The sequence below is a fragment of the Arachis ipaensis genome, chromosome B3, assembly GCF_059453495.1.
Source record: "Arachis ipaensis isolate K30076 ecotype BB chromosome B3, ASM5945349v1, whole genome shotgun sequence".
NCBI classification, from domain to species: Eukaryota; Viridiplantae; Streptophyta; class Magnoliopsida; order Fabales; family Fabaceae; genus Arachis; species Arachis ipaensis.
In genome coordinates, this window is record NC_142438.1 from 61,781,730 (window position 1) to 61,798,123 (window position 16,394).

At 36.8% G+C, this 16,394-nt stretch overlaps 1 non-coding gene and 1 pseudogene across 1 annotated transcript; one reads left to right on the forward strand and one right to left on the reverse strand.

The window, feature by feature from the left end:
- Positions 1 to 8,087: 8,087 nt before the first annotated feature.
- LOC148570845 (uncharacterized) overlaps positions 8,088 to 16,394 on the reverse strand; it is a 53,700-nt pseudogene continuing 45,393 nt past the window's right edge.
- On the forward strand, positions 9,765 to 9,872 carry LOC148570846 (small nucleolar RNA R71). Its single transcript, XR_015907961.1, has one exon. It is a non-coding gene; the product is annotated as a small nucleolar RNA R71 (small nucleolar RNA).

The following is a 16,394-nucleotide window of genomic DNA, read 5'->3' on the forward strand; positions in this document are numbered from 1 at the left end:
TTAAAAATTTTATTTAATTATTTTTATTAAATTTTTTAAAAATAAAATCTCAATATAATAGAATAACTCATAAATAACTAATTATTTAATTTTTAAAAATTTAGACCTTACATAATAAATGAGCTCTTCTATTTTTTTTCTTGATTTTTCTGCATTTTGTACATTTTCCTCTTTTTCCTGCACATTTTTCCTTTTTCAATCAAAATTTTTAGATTAAAATTTGTTTTTGATCAAAATTTCGGTCATTTCATGCTCATTCTATTTTCAAGAAATCAAGCAGTGAAATTACGATCTATTTTTGAAAATAATGTATGATGTGAGTTCAGATTAACTGAACCAAGACAAATTGGATTATTATTCTAAATCAAATCAAATCAACGAAGTTTGATTCTTTTTTTAATGAACATAGTTCTTTTGTAGTTAATGCTCGTGTGGTTGTTTGTATATGAGTTTAATAAGTTCTTTTTATTACGTTTTTATTTGTGTAAATCAGTGTTCATGATTTTGATGTGAATTTGAATAGAACTGAAGAATTTTGAATTGTTTTCTCAATCAATTAAGTTATGTTTTGCTTATTGAGAGTTTTGATGTTGTTTAAAATAATTTTGAATTGTTTTCTCAATCAATTAAGTTATGTTTTGCTTATTGAGAGTTTTGATGTTGTTTAAAATAATTTTGGTGGTAAAGAGATTTCTCTCATATGTTGCTTATTTTGGTGTGGGTACTTTCATATACGATTCTCTCATTGATATTTTTTGTTCTCTTTGCTATACATGTTGGTGCTAAATAGACGTAGTTCTTATGTTTTTTACTTTTATGTGGTTTCCATTTACATCCAAGTTGACAAAATTCGTTAATTATGAAGTTCAATATTTTAGTGTTACTTTGATTATATTCCAGTGTTGTTTTGTTTAACTTTCTGTTACAGTTTTTGAGTGATGTTGATGAACAGTTCATGCCAAAAATTGGGATGACTTTTAACGTCACTTGAAGAAGTTGAAAAATTCTACAAAAATTATTCTAAACTTATAAGTTCTTCTACCAAAATAAGAAACTCAAATTGGAAGGAAAATAAAAGTAAGAATTAACTCATTACATGTAACAGAGAAAGAAAATAGAAATCCAACATATCACCTACTAAGAAGACAAATCCTTTAGCTGGAGTAAATTGTTCTGCAAGAATTTGTGTACATAAAGTGAATAATACTCGAGTATGGATTATTTCAAAGATTGTTTGGACTCATTCACATCTATATTGTCCTAATCAAGCAAAGTTGTTTAAACAACGCCAAGAGCTTAACATGTATATACACTGTACAATTGAGAAAAATGATAAAACTAATATTAGACCAAATAAGGCATATCAATCATTGTTGCAGTAGCCGATGGTCATCGTGAATTATCCTTTATTGAAAAAGACGTTAGAAATAACATTATGAAGGAGGTTTATAATGTTTTTGAATAAGATGATGAAAAAAAATTGAAAATACTTATTAAAAATGAAAGAAAAAAAATTAAAACTTCTTTTTATGAACTTGAAATTGAGACACACCATTCAATTAAAAATGCATTTTAGACTTATGCAAAAAGCTGTGTTATTTTTGAGTATTTTTGCAACATCGTGTCATTTTGGCCACTTACAATACAATAAGGTAATTTGTTATGCTGATATAAAATTATTTCGGTGCTATGGAATTAGTTGTTGTGTTGTTTAGTTTGATGCGGTCTCTTTTAAATAATTATCCCCTCACAGTCATTTTTGGAGTTGTATGAAATAAATTTGGTGCTAAGTTGAATTACTTGCAGGATGAGATAGGAAATTATTAAAAATAACCCAACAATTTCATGCAATACAGCATAAGAACTTAAGATGAAATAGTGTAAAACCCCAGAATTTAAAAAGTCATTAATAAATTATTTATGATTTATTATAATTACTTGAGATTATATTTTTGAGATTTTGTATATATACCGGACAAATTCTTATTTACAATTTAGGATTTTTATAATTTAAAAATAATGAGTATTCTATATGTCTTAATTTTAATATTTTTAACCATATTTTACAAATAAAAGAAAATTGATTTATTTATCTCTAATTTTTATTAAATTAGCATTTGAATGAAAATAATTTACAAATTGTAATTGAAAGGTATTTTAAAGATGAAAATTTAATAATTAATTATTATTTTATCTTGTTTTAATTATTTTATAGAATTACACTACTAACCCTATTTTTAATAAAAATACCTAAACTAACCCACACCACCCTAAAACCCTAACACACATTGCACTTCCCTCCACCCTTTACACACGACACTCACTCACCAACACACACACGATTCTGTGAAAGAAAGAAAAAAAAAAGAAGAAAGGGAGAAACAAGAAGTGGGAGAGCTGCGGCGGGGGAGAAGAGAAGAGAGGGAGGACGGCGCCAGTGGGCATCACTGTTGTCGTGTCGTCGAGAGACCATAAGAGAAGGAGAGAGAGAGAGCGTGCTGAGTTGAGGAAACAGAGAAGTCGCGCCATTGCTGCACCACGCCTCGCTGCCACCGTCATGTCGTTATCGGACCTTGGGGGAGACCACGCCACGGAGCCGTCGCCGATGAACCATCTACGAGCGAGCAACAGAACCGCGAAGAGAGGGAGACGCACGAGGAAGAGAGATAGGGAAGAGCTTGAAAAGGATGGTGAGGAAGAGGTGATCAGCCAAGAAGTGGAGGCGTTTATACAAGAGTCCAATAGGGTGACTCCAATCCAAGAGCAATGTGAGTGGATGACAATATCCTCCATGAGCTTCATAGGTCCACATCAAATTGCTATCTTAGAAATGGATCATCAACTTAAGATCCTTCTTAGGGTGTTCAACAATGAAGAAATGGGTGTCGGTTGCCAAAGGAGATCATTGTATAAGTGGTGAAAGACTCAATTGGGATGATCACAAGGTTTAATTGGGTGCTTCAAAGGTGATTCAAAAGGTTGTTCGTCCAAGTGCAAGAGCAAGAATCAACGGGAGGATGATAGAGAAACTGAAGTATAGGATCCCGGTATAAGTTTCAATGGTCAATAATTTTGGATCCCAATGTTTTGCTTGAGGTTGCTTGAGAGCTTAGTGTACTTCGTTTGGGATCCTGGAGGATTTTTGAAGAGCAAACATGGGTGGCGACTCAAGGATGAGTGGAAGCATAAGCCACTGGTGTGCGAAATCGTGATCATTCCTTCCTTGGTAACGGCGCTAAAAACTCAATATGCACGTTCATGTTCTTAATTCTGTTTCACAACTTCGTACAACTAACCAGCAAGTGCACTGGGTCGTCCAAGTAATAAATCTTACGTGAGTAAGGGTCGATCCCACGGAGATTGTCGGCTTGAAGCAAGCTATGGTCACCTTGTAAATCTCAGTAAGGCGGATTCAAATGTATTAAGAGATTATAGTGTACTAAAAGATAATTAAAATAGGATAGAGATACTTATGTAAATCATTGGTGAGAATTTCAGATAAGCGTATAGAGATACTTTTGTTCCTCTGAACCTCTGCTATACTGCTGTCTTCATCTAATCAGTCCTACTCCTTTCTATGGCAAGCTGTATGTTAGGCATCACTGTTGTCAATGGCCACCTGTCCTCTCAGTGAAAATGGTCCAATGCGCTGTCACTGCATGGCTAATCATCTGTCGGTTCTCGATCATACTGGAATAGGATTTACTATCCTTTTGCATCTGTCACTACGCCCAGCACTCGCGAGTTTGAAGCTCGTCACAGTCATTCAATCCCTGAATCCTACTCGGAATACCACAGACAAGGTTTAGACTTTCTGGATTCTCAAGAATGGCTGTCCATGGGTTCTAACTTATACCACGAAGATACTAATAACTCGGACTCGGTCCCCTGTATTAGATATCCAAGAGATACTCATTCTAGCTTGTTTGCATGTAGAACGGAAGTGTTTGTCACGCACGCGTTCATAAGTGAGAATGATGATGAGCGTCACATAATCATCACATTCATCATGTTCTTGGGTGCAAATGAACATCTTAGAAGTGGAATAAGTTGAATTGAATAGAAAAATAGTAGTACTTTGTATTAATTTATGAGGAACAGTAAAGCTCTACACCTTAATCTATGGAGTGTAGAAACTCTACCGTGGAAAATACATAAGTGATAAGGTCCAGGCATGGCCGAATGGCCAGACTTTCCAAAAGTCTAAGATAGCATAAAACTAATCAAAGATCTGATCCGAAGATGTAAATACAATAGTAAAAAGTCTTATTTATACTAAACTAGTTACTAGGGTTTACAGAATGACTAATTGATGCAGAAATCCACTTCTGGGGCCCACGTGGTGTGTGCTTGGGCTGAGCATTGAGCTTTACACGTGTAGAGGCTTCTTTTGGAGTTGAACACCAGTTTGTAACCTGTTTCTGGCGTTTAACTCCACTTTGCAACCTGTTTCTAGCGTTTGACTCCATAATGCAGCATGGAACTAGCGTTCAACACCGGTTTACGTCATCTATCCTTAATCAAAGTATGGACTATTATATATTGCTGGAAAGCCCTGGATGTCTACTTTCCAACTCAATTGAGAGCGCGCCATTTGGAGTTTTGTAGATCCAGAAAATCCACTTTGAGTGCAGGGAGGTCAGAATCCAACAGCATCTGCAGTCCTTCTTCAACCTTTGAATCTGATTTTTGCTCAAGTCCCTCAATTTCAGCCAGAAAATACCTGAAATCACAGAAAAATACACAAACTCCTAGTAAAGTCCAGAAATGTGAATTTATCATAAAAACTAATAAAAACATCCCTAAAAGTAACTAGATCCTACTAAAAATATACTAAAAACAATGCCAAAAAGCGTATAAATTATCCGCTCATAACAACACCAAACTTAAATTGTTGCTTGTCTCCAAGCAACTGAAAATCAAATAGGATAAAAAGAAGAGAATATACTATAAATTCCAAACTATCACTGAAACTTAGCTCCAATCAGATGAGCGGGACTTGTAGCTTTTTGCCTCTTGAATAGTTTTGGCATCTCACTTTATCCATTGAAGTTTAAAATCATTGGCATCTATAGGAACTTAGAATTCAGATAGTGTTATTGATTCTCCTAGTTCACTATGTTAATTCTTGAACACAGTTACTTTATAAGTCTTGGTCGTGGCCCTAAGCAGTTTGTTTTCTAGTATTACCACCGGATACATAAATGTCACAGACACATAACTGGGTGAACCTTTTCAGATTGTGACTCAGCTTTGCTAAAGTCCCCAATTAGAGGTGTCCAGGGTTCTTAATCACACTTTTATTTTTGCTTTGGACCTTGACTTTAACCGCTCAGTCTCAAGTTTTCACTTGACACCTTCACGCCACAAGCACATGGTTAGGGACAACTTGGTTTAGCCGCTTAGGCCAGGATTTTATTCCTTTAGGCCCTCCTATCCACTGATGCTCGAAGCCTTGGATCCTTTTTTATTTACCATTGCCTTTTGGTTTTAAGGGCTACTGACTTTTTCTGCCTGCTTTTTCTTTTTTCTTTCTCTCTTTTTTTTTTTGCTATTTTTTTCTGCAAGCTTTGTATTCACTGCTTTTTCTTGCTTCAAGAATCATTTTTATGTTTTTTCAGATTATCAAATAACATGTCTCCTGTTCATCATTCTTTTAAGAGCCAACATATTTAGCATTCATAAACAACAACTTCAAAAGACATATGCACTGTTCAAGCATTCATTCAGAAAACAAAAAGTATTATCACCACATCAATATAATTAAACTAAATTCAAGGATAAATTAGAAACTCATGTACTTCTTGTTCTTTTGAATTAGAAACATTTTTCATTTAAGAGAGGTGGAAGATTCATGGAATTATTCATAGCCTTAAGACATAGTTACTAAATACTAATGATAATGAAGTAGAGACACAAAACATAGATAAACATTTAACATAAAAAAAAAACGAAAAACAGAAGAAATTTAAGAATAAGGAATGAGTCCACCTTAGTGATGGTGGCGTTTTCTTCTTGAAGAACCAATGATGTCCTTGAGCTCTTCTATGTCTCTTCCTTGTCTTTGTTGCTCCTCCCTTATTGCTCTTTGATCTTCTCTAATTTCATGGAGAATGATGGAGTGCTCTTGATGTTCCACCCTTAATTGATTCATGTTGTGACTCAAATCTTCAAGAGAAGTGTTGAGTTGTTCCCAATAGTTGTTGGGAGGAAAGTGCATCCCTTGAGGTATCTCAGGGATTTCTTGATGATGAGCTTCCTCATGCGTCTCTTGAACTCCATGAATGGGTTCTCTTGTTTGCTCCATCCTTTTCTTAGTGATGGGCTTCTCCTCCTCAATGGGGATGTCTCCTTCTATAAAAGCTCCAGCTGAGTAACATAGATGGCAAATAAGATGAGGAAAAGCTAGCCTTGCCAAGGTAGAGGGCTTTTCGGCTATTTTGTAGAATTCAAGGGAGATAACTTCATGAACTTCTACTTTCTCTCCAATCATGATGCTATGAATCATGATGGCCCGGTCTACAGTAACTTCAGACCGGTTGCTAGTGGGAATGATGGAGCGTTGGATGAACTCCAACCATCCTCTAGCTACAGGCTTGAGGTCCAGTCTTCTTAATTGAACCGGTTTGTCTTTGGAGTCTCTTTTCCATTGAGCTCCTTCCACACATATGTCCATAAGGACTTGGTCCAACCTTTGATTGAAGTTGACCCTTCTAGTGTAGGGGCATGCATCTCCTTGCATCATGGGCAAGTTGAACGCCAACCTCACATTCTCCGGACTAAAGTCTAAGTATTTCCCCCGAACCATTGTAAGGTAATTCTTTGGGTTCGGGTTCTTACTTTGATCATGGTTCCTAGTGATCCATGCATTGGCATAGAACTCTTGAACCATTAAGATTCCGACTTGTTGAATGGGGTTGGTTAGAACTTCCCAACCTCTTCTTTGAATTTCATGTCGGATCTTCGGATACTCATTTTTCTTGAGTTTGAAAGGGACCTCGGGGATCACCTTCTTCTTGGCCACAACATCATAGACATGGTCTTGATGGGCTTTGGAGATGAACCTTTCCATCTCCCATGACTCGGAGGTGGAAGCTTTTGTCTTCCCTTTCCCTTTTCTAGAGGTTTCTCCGGTCTTAAGTGCCATCAATGGTAATGGCAAAACAAAAAAGGTATGCTTCTACCACACCAAACTTAGAATATTGCTCGCCCTCGAGTAAGAGAAGAAAGAATAGATGAAGAAGATATGGAAGAAAGGGAGAGAGGGTTGTGTTTCGGCCCAAGGAGGAGAAGAGAGGGTTGTGTTGTGTGAAAAAGAAGAAGAATAGAGGGGTTTATATAGTGAAGGGAGAGGGGGTAGGTTCGGCCATATTGGGAGGGTTTGGGCGGGAAAGAGATTTTGAATTTTGAAGGTAGGTGGGGTTTATGGGGAAGGGTAGATGGATGTGAGTGGTGGAGAGATGATGGGAAAGAGAGATTGAGGTGATTGGTGAAAGGTTTTTGGGGAAGAGTGTTTATGGGATTGTGTGAAGAGATGAGAAGGTGAGTGGAGGTAGGTAGGGATCTTGTGGGGTCCACAGATCCTGAGGTGTCAAGGATTTACATCCCTACACCAATTAGACGTGTAAAACGCCTTTGCATGCAATTCTGGCGCTTAAACGCCGAAGTGATGCTTGTTCTGGGCGTTCAACGCCCATGTGCAGCATGTTTCTGGCGTTCAGCGCCAGCTCTTCCCAGGGTGTATTCCTGCCGTTTGAACGCCTGGATGTTGCTTGTTTCTGGCGTTCAACACCAGATCCATGCTCTGTTCTGGCGTTGAACGCCAGCCAGATGCTCCTTACTGGCGTTTAAACGCCAGTAAGCCCTTCCTCCAGGGTGTGATTTTTCTTCTGCTGTTTTTGATTCTGTTTTTAATTTTAGTATTTTTTTTCGTGACTCCACATGATCTTGAACCTAATAAAACATAAAAGATCAATAAAAGAAAAAATAAAATTAAATAAATAAAAATTGGGTTGCCTCCCAATAAGCGCTTCTTTAATGTCAATAGCTTGACAGTGGGCTCTCAAGGAGCCACACAGGTGATCAGGTCAATTTTGTAGACTCCCAACACCAAACTTAGAGTTTGGATGTGGGGATTTAACACCAAACTTTGAGTTTGGCTGAGGCCTCCCAACACCAAACTTAGAGTTTGATTGTGGGGGCTTTGCTTGACTCTGTACTGAGAGAAGCTTTTCATGCTTCCTCTCCATTATTACAGAAGGATAGCCTTGGGCTTTAAACACAAGGTAGTCCCCATTCAATTGAAGGACTAACTCTCTTCTATTAACATCTATCACAGCTCTTGCTGTGGCTAGGAAGGGTCTTCCAAGGATGATGCATTCATCTTCCTCCTTCCTAGTGTCTAAGATTATGAAATCAGTAGGGATGTAAAGGCCTTCAACCTTTACTAACACGTCCTCTACTAATCCATAAGCTTGTCTTACTGACTTGTCTGCCAATTGTAATGAGAATATGGCAGGCTGTACTTCAATGATCCCCAGCTTCTCCATTATAGAGAGTGGCATAAGATTTATATCTGACCCTAGGTCACACAGAGCTTTCTCAAAGGTCATGGTGCCTATGGTACAGGGTATTAAGAATTTGCCAGGATCTTGTTTCTTTTGAGGTAAAGTTTGCTGAACCTCTGTATTCAGTTCATTAATGAGCAAGGGAGGTTCACCTTCCCAAGTCCCATTACCAAACAGCTTGGCATTCAGCTTCATGATGGCTCCTAGATATTGAGCAACTTGCTCTTCGGTTACATCTTCATCCTCTTCAGAGGAAGAATAGTCTTCAGAGCTCATGAACGGCAGAAGGAGGTTTAGTGGAATCTCTATGGTCTCTATATGAGCCTCAGATTCCTTTGGGTCCTTAATAGGGAACTCCTTCTTGCTTGAGAGACGTCCCATGAGGTCATCCTCATTGGGATTCACGTCCTCTCCTTTCTCTCTAGGTTCGGCCATGTTGATTATGTTAATGGCCTTGCACTCTCTTTTTGGATTCTCTTCAGTATTGCTTGGGAGAGTACTAGGAGGGGTTTCAGTGATTTTCTTACTCAGTTGGCCCACTTGTGCCTCCAAATTTCTTATGGAGGACCTTGTTTCACTCATGAAACTTAGAGTGGCCTTGGACAGATCAGAGACTAAGTTTGCTAAATTAGAGGTATTTTGTTCAGAGTTCTCTGTCTGTTGCTGAGAAGATGATAGAAAAGGCTTGCTATTGCTGAGCCTGTTTCTTCCACCATTATTAAAGCCTTGTTGAGGCTTTTGTTGATCCTTCCATGAGAGATTTGGGTGATTTCTCCATGAGGGATTATAGGTGTTTTCATAGGGTTCACCTATGTAATTCACCTCTACTATTGCAGGATTCTCAGGATCATAAGCTTCTTCCTCAGAAGATGCCTCTTGAGTACTGTTGGATACAGCTTGCATTCTATTCAGACTCTAGGAAATCATGTTGACTTGCTGAGTCAACATTTTGTTCTGAGCCAATATGGCATTCAAAGTATCAATTTCAAGAACTCCCTTCATCTGAGGCATTCCATTATTCACGGAATTTCTCTTAGAATTATACATGAATTGATTATTTGCAACCATGTCAATAAGTTCTTGAGCTTCTGCAGGCGTTTTCTTTAGGTGAATGGATCCACCTGCAGAATGGTCCAGTGACATCTTGGAGAACTTAGACAGACCATAATAGAATATATCCAGAATGGTCCATTCTGAAAGCATGTCAGGAGGACACCTTTTGGTCATCTGCTTGTATCTTTCCCAAGCTTCATAGAGGGATTCACCATCTTTTTGCTTGAAGGTCTGAACATCCACTCTAAGCTTGCTCAGCTTTTGAGGAGGAAAGAACTTAGCCAAGAAGGCCGTGACCAGCTTATCCCAAGAGTTCAGGCTATCTTTAGGTTGTGAGTCCAACCATGTTCTAGCTCTGTCTCTTACAGCAAAAGGGAAAAGCATGAGCCTGTAGACTTCAGGATCTACTCCATTAGTCTTAACAGTCTCACAGATCTGCAGGAACTCAGTTAAAAACTGATAGGGATCTTCTGATGGAAGTCCATGGAATTTGCAGTTCTGTTGCATTAGAGCAACTAATTGAGGTTTCAGCTCAAAATTGTTTGCTCCAATGGTAGGGATTGAGATGCTTCTTCCATCAAACTTGGAAGTAGGTGTAGTATAATCACCAAGCATCCTCCTTGCATTATTGTTGTTAGGTGCGTTTGCCATCTCCTTTTCTTGTTCTAAAATTTCAATAAGGTTGTCTCTGGATTGTTGTAATTTAGCTTCTCTTAGTTTTCTCTTCAGAGTCCTTTCAGGTTCTGGATCAGCTTCAACAAGAATGCCCTTTTCCTTGTTCCTGCTCATATGAAAGAGAAGAGAACAAGAAAAGAAGAGGAATTCTCTATGTTACAGTAAAGAGGTTCCTTATTGTTAGTAGAAGAAGAAAGGGAATTAGAGTGAAGAAGAATGGATAATCCAAACACAAGGGTGAGGATAGGAGCAGAGATATGAGATGAAGAGAAGAGTTACTAAGTAATTAAATAAATAGAAGGAGATGAGAGAAAGAAGTTTTCGAAAATAATTTTTGAAAAGGAGTTGATGATTTTCGAAAATTAAAGGGGAAATAAAATTAAAATTAAAATTTAAAATAATTAATTAATTAAAAAGAATTTTTGAAAAAGAGGGAGGTATTTTCGAAAATTAGAGAGGGAAGAGTAGTTAGGTGGTTTTGAAAAAGATAAGAAGTAAACAAAAAGTCAATTAGTTAGTTGAAAAAGATTTGAAAATCAATTTTGAAAGGATAAGAAGATAAGAAGTTAGAGAAGATGTTTTAAAATCAAATTTTTGAAAACATATGATTTAAAAAGATATGATAGAAAGATATGATTAAAAAGATATAATTAAAAAGATTTAATTTTTTAAGATTAAAATTGATTACTTGACTAACAAGAAACTAAAAGATAAGATTCTAGAATTTAAAGATTGAACTTTTCTTAACAAGAAAGTAACAAACTTCAAATTTTTGAACTAATCACATTACTTGTTTGTTAAGTTTCGAAAATTTTGAAATAAAATTAAGAAAAATATTTTGAAAATAATTTTTTTGAAATTTTCGAAAATCATAAAAAAACTGAAGAAGATTTGATTTTTGAAAAAGTTTTGAAAAAGATAAGATTTTTAAAATTGAAATTTTGATTTGACTCATAAGAAACAACTAGATTTTAAAATTTTTTGAAAAAGTCAATCCAAATTTTCAAAATTTTGAGGTAAAAAAAGAAAAGATATTTTTTTTATTTTTGAATTTTTAATGATGAGAGAGAAAAACACAATTATGACCCAAAACATGAAAATTATGAATCAAAACAAGAAAAATATGCAAGAACATTTTGAATGCAAATATGAACACCAAGAACACTTTGAATGTCATGATGAACACCAAGAACTTGTTTTTGAAAAATTTTCAAGAAAAGAAAACATGCAAGACACCAAACTTAAAAATTTTTATTCTTGAGACATTAACAAATTGAAAATGCATATGAAAAACAAGAAAAGACACAAAACAATAAAACATCAAGATCAAACAAGAAGACTTACCAAGAACAACTTGAAGATCATAAAGAACACTATGAATGCATGAATTTTCGAAAAATGCATAAATTTTTAGAAAAAATGCAATTCACACTAAACTTAAAAATTGACCCAAGATTCAAACAAGAAACACAAAATAATTTTTTTATTTTTATGATTTTATATATTTTTTTTTGGATTTTTGTATATTATTTTACTTTTTTCGAAAACATATAGGAAAAAGGAAGTAATGAATTCAAAGTCCTCAATCAAGATTCCAGGAATCATACCAGGTTAGTCTAAAGCTTGATGGCCAGCCAAGATTCAACATACCATATTGAAACTTTAGAATTCATTCTTAAAAATTTAGAATGATTTTCGAAAACAAAAGGAAAATTTTTTTTGAAAGATTTTTGAAGAATTTTTGAAAATAAATCAAAAAGAAAATTACCTAATCTGAGCAACAAGATGAACCGACAGTTGTCCAAACTCGAACAATCCCCGGCAACGGCGCCAAAAACTTGGTGTGCGAAATCGTGATCATTCCTTCCTTGGTAACGGCGCTAAAAACTCAATACGCACGTTCATGTTCTTAATTCTGTTTCACAACTTCGTACAACTAACCAGCAAGTGCACTGGGTCGTCCAAGTAATAAACCTTACGTGAGTAAGGGTCGATCCCACGGAGATTGTCGGCTTGAAGCAAGCTATGGTCACCTTGTAAATCTCAATCAGGCGGATTCAAATGTATTAAGAGATTATAGTGTACTAAAAGATAATTAAAATAGGATAGAGATACTTATATAAATCATTGGTGAGAATTTCAGATAAGCGTATAGAGATGCTTTCGTTCCTCTGAACCTCTGCTTTCCTGCTGTCTTCATCCAATCAGTCCTACTCCTTTCCATGGCAAGCTGTATGTTAGGCATCACCGTTGTCAATGGCCACCTGTCCTCTCAGTGAAAATGGTCCAATGCGCTGTCACTGCATGGCTAATCATCTGTCGGTTCTCGATCATACTGAAATAGGATTTACTATCCTTTTGCGTCTGTCACTATGCCCAGCACTCGCGAGTTTGAAGCTCGTCACAGTCATTCAATCCCTGAATCCTACTCGGAATACCACAGACAAGGTTTAGACTTTCCGGATTCTCAAGAATGGCCGTCCATGGGTTCTAACTTATACCACGAAGATACTAATAACTCGGACTCGGTCCCCTGTATTAGATATCCAAGAGATACTCATTCTAGCTTGTTTGCATGTAGAACGGAAGTGTTTGTCACGCACGCGTTCATAAGTGAGAATGATGATGAGCGTCACATAATCATCACATTCATCATGTTCTTGGGTGTGAATGAACATCTTAGAAGCGGAATAAGTTGAATTGAATAGGAAAACAGTAGTACTTTGTATTAATTTATGAGGAACAGCAAAGCTCTACACCTTAATCTTTGGAGTGTAGAAACTCTACCGTGGAAAACACATAAGTGATAAGGTCCAGGCATAGCCAAATGGCCAGCCCGCCCAAAAGTCTAAGATAGCATAAAACTAATCAAAGATCTGATCCGAAGATGTAAATACAATAGTAAAAAGTCCTATTTATACTAAACTAGTACTAGGGTTTACAGAATGAGTAATTGATGCAGAAATCCACTTCTGGGGCCCACTTGGTGTGTGCTTGGGCTGAGCATTGAGCTTTACATGTGTAGAGGCTTCTCTTGGAGTTGAACGCCAGTTTGTAACCTGGTTCTGGCGTTTAACTCCACTTTGCAACCTGTTTCTGGCGTTTGACTCCAGAATGCAGCATGGAACTGGCGTTCAATGCCAGTTTATGTCATCTATCCTTAATCAAAGTATGGACTATTATATATTGCTGGAAAGCCCTGGATGTCTACTTTCCAACGCAATTAAGAGCGCACCATTTGGAGTTCTGTAGCTCCAGAAAATTCACTTTGAGTGCAGGGAGGTCAGAATCCAACAGCATCTGCAGTCCTTCTTCAACCTCTGAATCTGATTTTTGCTCAAGTCCCTCAATTTCAGCCAGAAAATACCTGAAATCACAGAAAAACACACAAACTCATAGTAAAGTCCAGAAATGTGAATTTATCATAAAAACTAATAAAAACATCCCTAAAAGTAACTAGATCCTACTAAAAATATACTAAAAACAATGCCAAAAAGCGTATAAATTATCCGCTCATCAGCCACCTTGACACAAGCTTCACTCAACAAGTCCAACTTAAGGACTTTAAACCAAAGTGCTAGGTGAGAGACACCCCACCATGGTAATATCCTTCCAACCTTTCTCATCTTTTACCCTTTGCTTATCGAATTTTGTCTCTTTGGTTAGCTTAGTTTGATTGAATTCTAGGTTTAATTTAGTTGCAGTTTGGTATGTGTTAGGTAATCTTAGTGGAATAATGTGTTTTTGGAGTTTTAAAATGTTTTGGGGCTTGAAAAAACTATTTTGGAAGTCATGTTGGTGCCTTAGAGGCATTAAATTTTTTTGCAGAAACAGGGTAGTGTGCCCACGCACACACCTGTGACCACGCACACTTTCCCCAAATTTTGACATCTGTGCGTACGCACATTCACCAGCACCCCTTCTGTTGGGAGCATTCGCACATGCTGTGCGCGCGGACCCCCAAAATTTTTACTACTGTGCATACGCACACATGATCCTTTGGCCTCTTGTAAAAAAAAAAAAGAAGAGTCTTCTGTGCATATGCACAGCCCTGTGCGTACGCACACGTCTTGACACCCTTCCTGCCAGGAGCGCTCGCACACCCTGTGCGTTTGCATTCCCTTTGTTTTTCCCTTTTGTGCGTGCGCACACTGTCTTGTGCGTACGCACAGGTCGCGTTCTGGGCGTTAATCAAGAAGGATGCCATGTGCGCCAGCAACCCCCCAAGCCAATCTTCTTCTTCTGTGTCTGCCACAACCCACCCCACCCCTTCTTTCGGTGACCCTGCCGCCGTCGGAGCCACCACCACCGCCCAACCCCCTCTCCCCCTATTTCTTCTCCTTCTTTCTTTCTTTCTTTCTTTCTTTCTTTCTTTCTTTCTTTCTTCTTCTTCTTCTTCTTCTTCTTCTTCTTCTTCTTCTTCTTCTTCTTCTTCTTCTTCTTCTTCTTCTTCTCTCTTTACTCTTCTTTATTTTGTTTATTTGCTTGTTTAATTTTCATTTTCTATATTTAATTTTGGTACTTTAGCTTAAGTTTTGCTTAATTTTTTGTTTGTTGAATTGCAATTGTTCAATTTTTTATTTATGGGTTATTGATGCTTGAATTTTTGGCTTGAAATTGGTGAATTTGTGCACCGCATACCATGTGTTTGACATAATGCCTGGATGGACTTTGAGTTTAATGCATGTGTTGTAGCTACCATGTGTGTTAGACTATATCCTTGTTTGGCATTCTAATCAAGAATGGTACACTTTTGCATGATTATAATGTTGTTTTGGATTGGAATTTCAATCATGTACTTGATCATTGTCTTGAGTTGCTAGCACCAAATTGATATAGAAATTGACAATTGTCTCTTATTTGGTGAAATTTTCAACAAGCGCATATTGAATTTAGTAAAGTGAGTTGAATCGCTTGTTCATCATGGTTTTTAAATCAATATAATCACATCACAAGGTCTTGTTTCTTGTCAATGCTTTGCATTTATTTGAGTTGACTTGACTTGATTCTCATCAAGCTTGTCATTTTTTGTAACAAGCACATTCCCATGTGATTATTTCCTTATTTTTGAGGATGAATAAGTGGTTTTCTTTTCATCATTGAATTGGTTATTGTGTGTTGTGCTAACTTTCATATTAATCTTGCGCTTCCACTCGCACAATTTCAATATCCAATATTTCCTAAATTCAATTCACTATTGTTGTAATTGCCTAAGCTTGCTTGAATCTAATTGATGCTTATTCATTGCATGCAACTTAGGCCATTTAATTGAGGAACTCATGCTTACTTTTTGATTGTGTGGTTGCCGTTTTAACCGGCTGTTGTGTGTGTTCTATCCGCGCACATAATTGGAATACACACACGACTTATTTCATTTTCATCATACCACACCACTATATAAACTTCTTCAATTAAATATTTTTTTGTTTTCTGTTGGCTCCAAGTATACTATATATTTGCTCCCTCCTTTACCTTTTTGTGCTACTTGCCCTATGGTTCTTAATTATACTTTATTCACTCTTTTCGAGGATGACTATGATGGCATGGAGCCAGTAGAGGAGGAGGACACCGAGGATGGAGATGCCAAGCCCGCATTGAACTTGGCAACTTTTCCATGCAACCCGAGACCCTGCATCCACCTGGTGAAGGTGGAGGAACTTAGAGTCATTCTCCTCGGATTGTGTTCATGCACGGAGGACCGTGCAACGCTTAAGTGTGGGGGAGGATTCACCACTTTTGGGGCGTAAATTTTCTTTTTCGAACACTTTGCACTTTATTTTTTGTTTTCCTTTATTATGTTTCTTGTAGCTATTTTCTAGTATCTTTTACTATTGCATCTTTACTTTAGTTAATATATATTGCATTTGCATCTTTTGCATGGTATATAGTTGATAGATAGAAGTTGTGATTGGATGTTGTGAATAGTATAGCACCTAGTTCAATTTTTGTCCTAATTATTCATAATGGTTTTTGCATATTGAAAATTAGGGAAAGAACTAGAAATTTTTTTAAAGTGCATCTATCACATCAAACATACATATAGAAAATAATTTTGGTAAACAACAACAAAGATTTCCAAGAATTTTTTTAGGGTGTTCT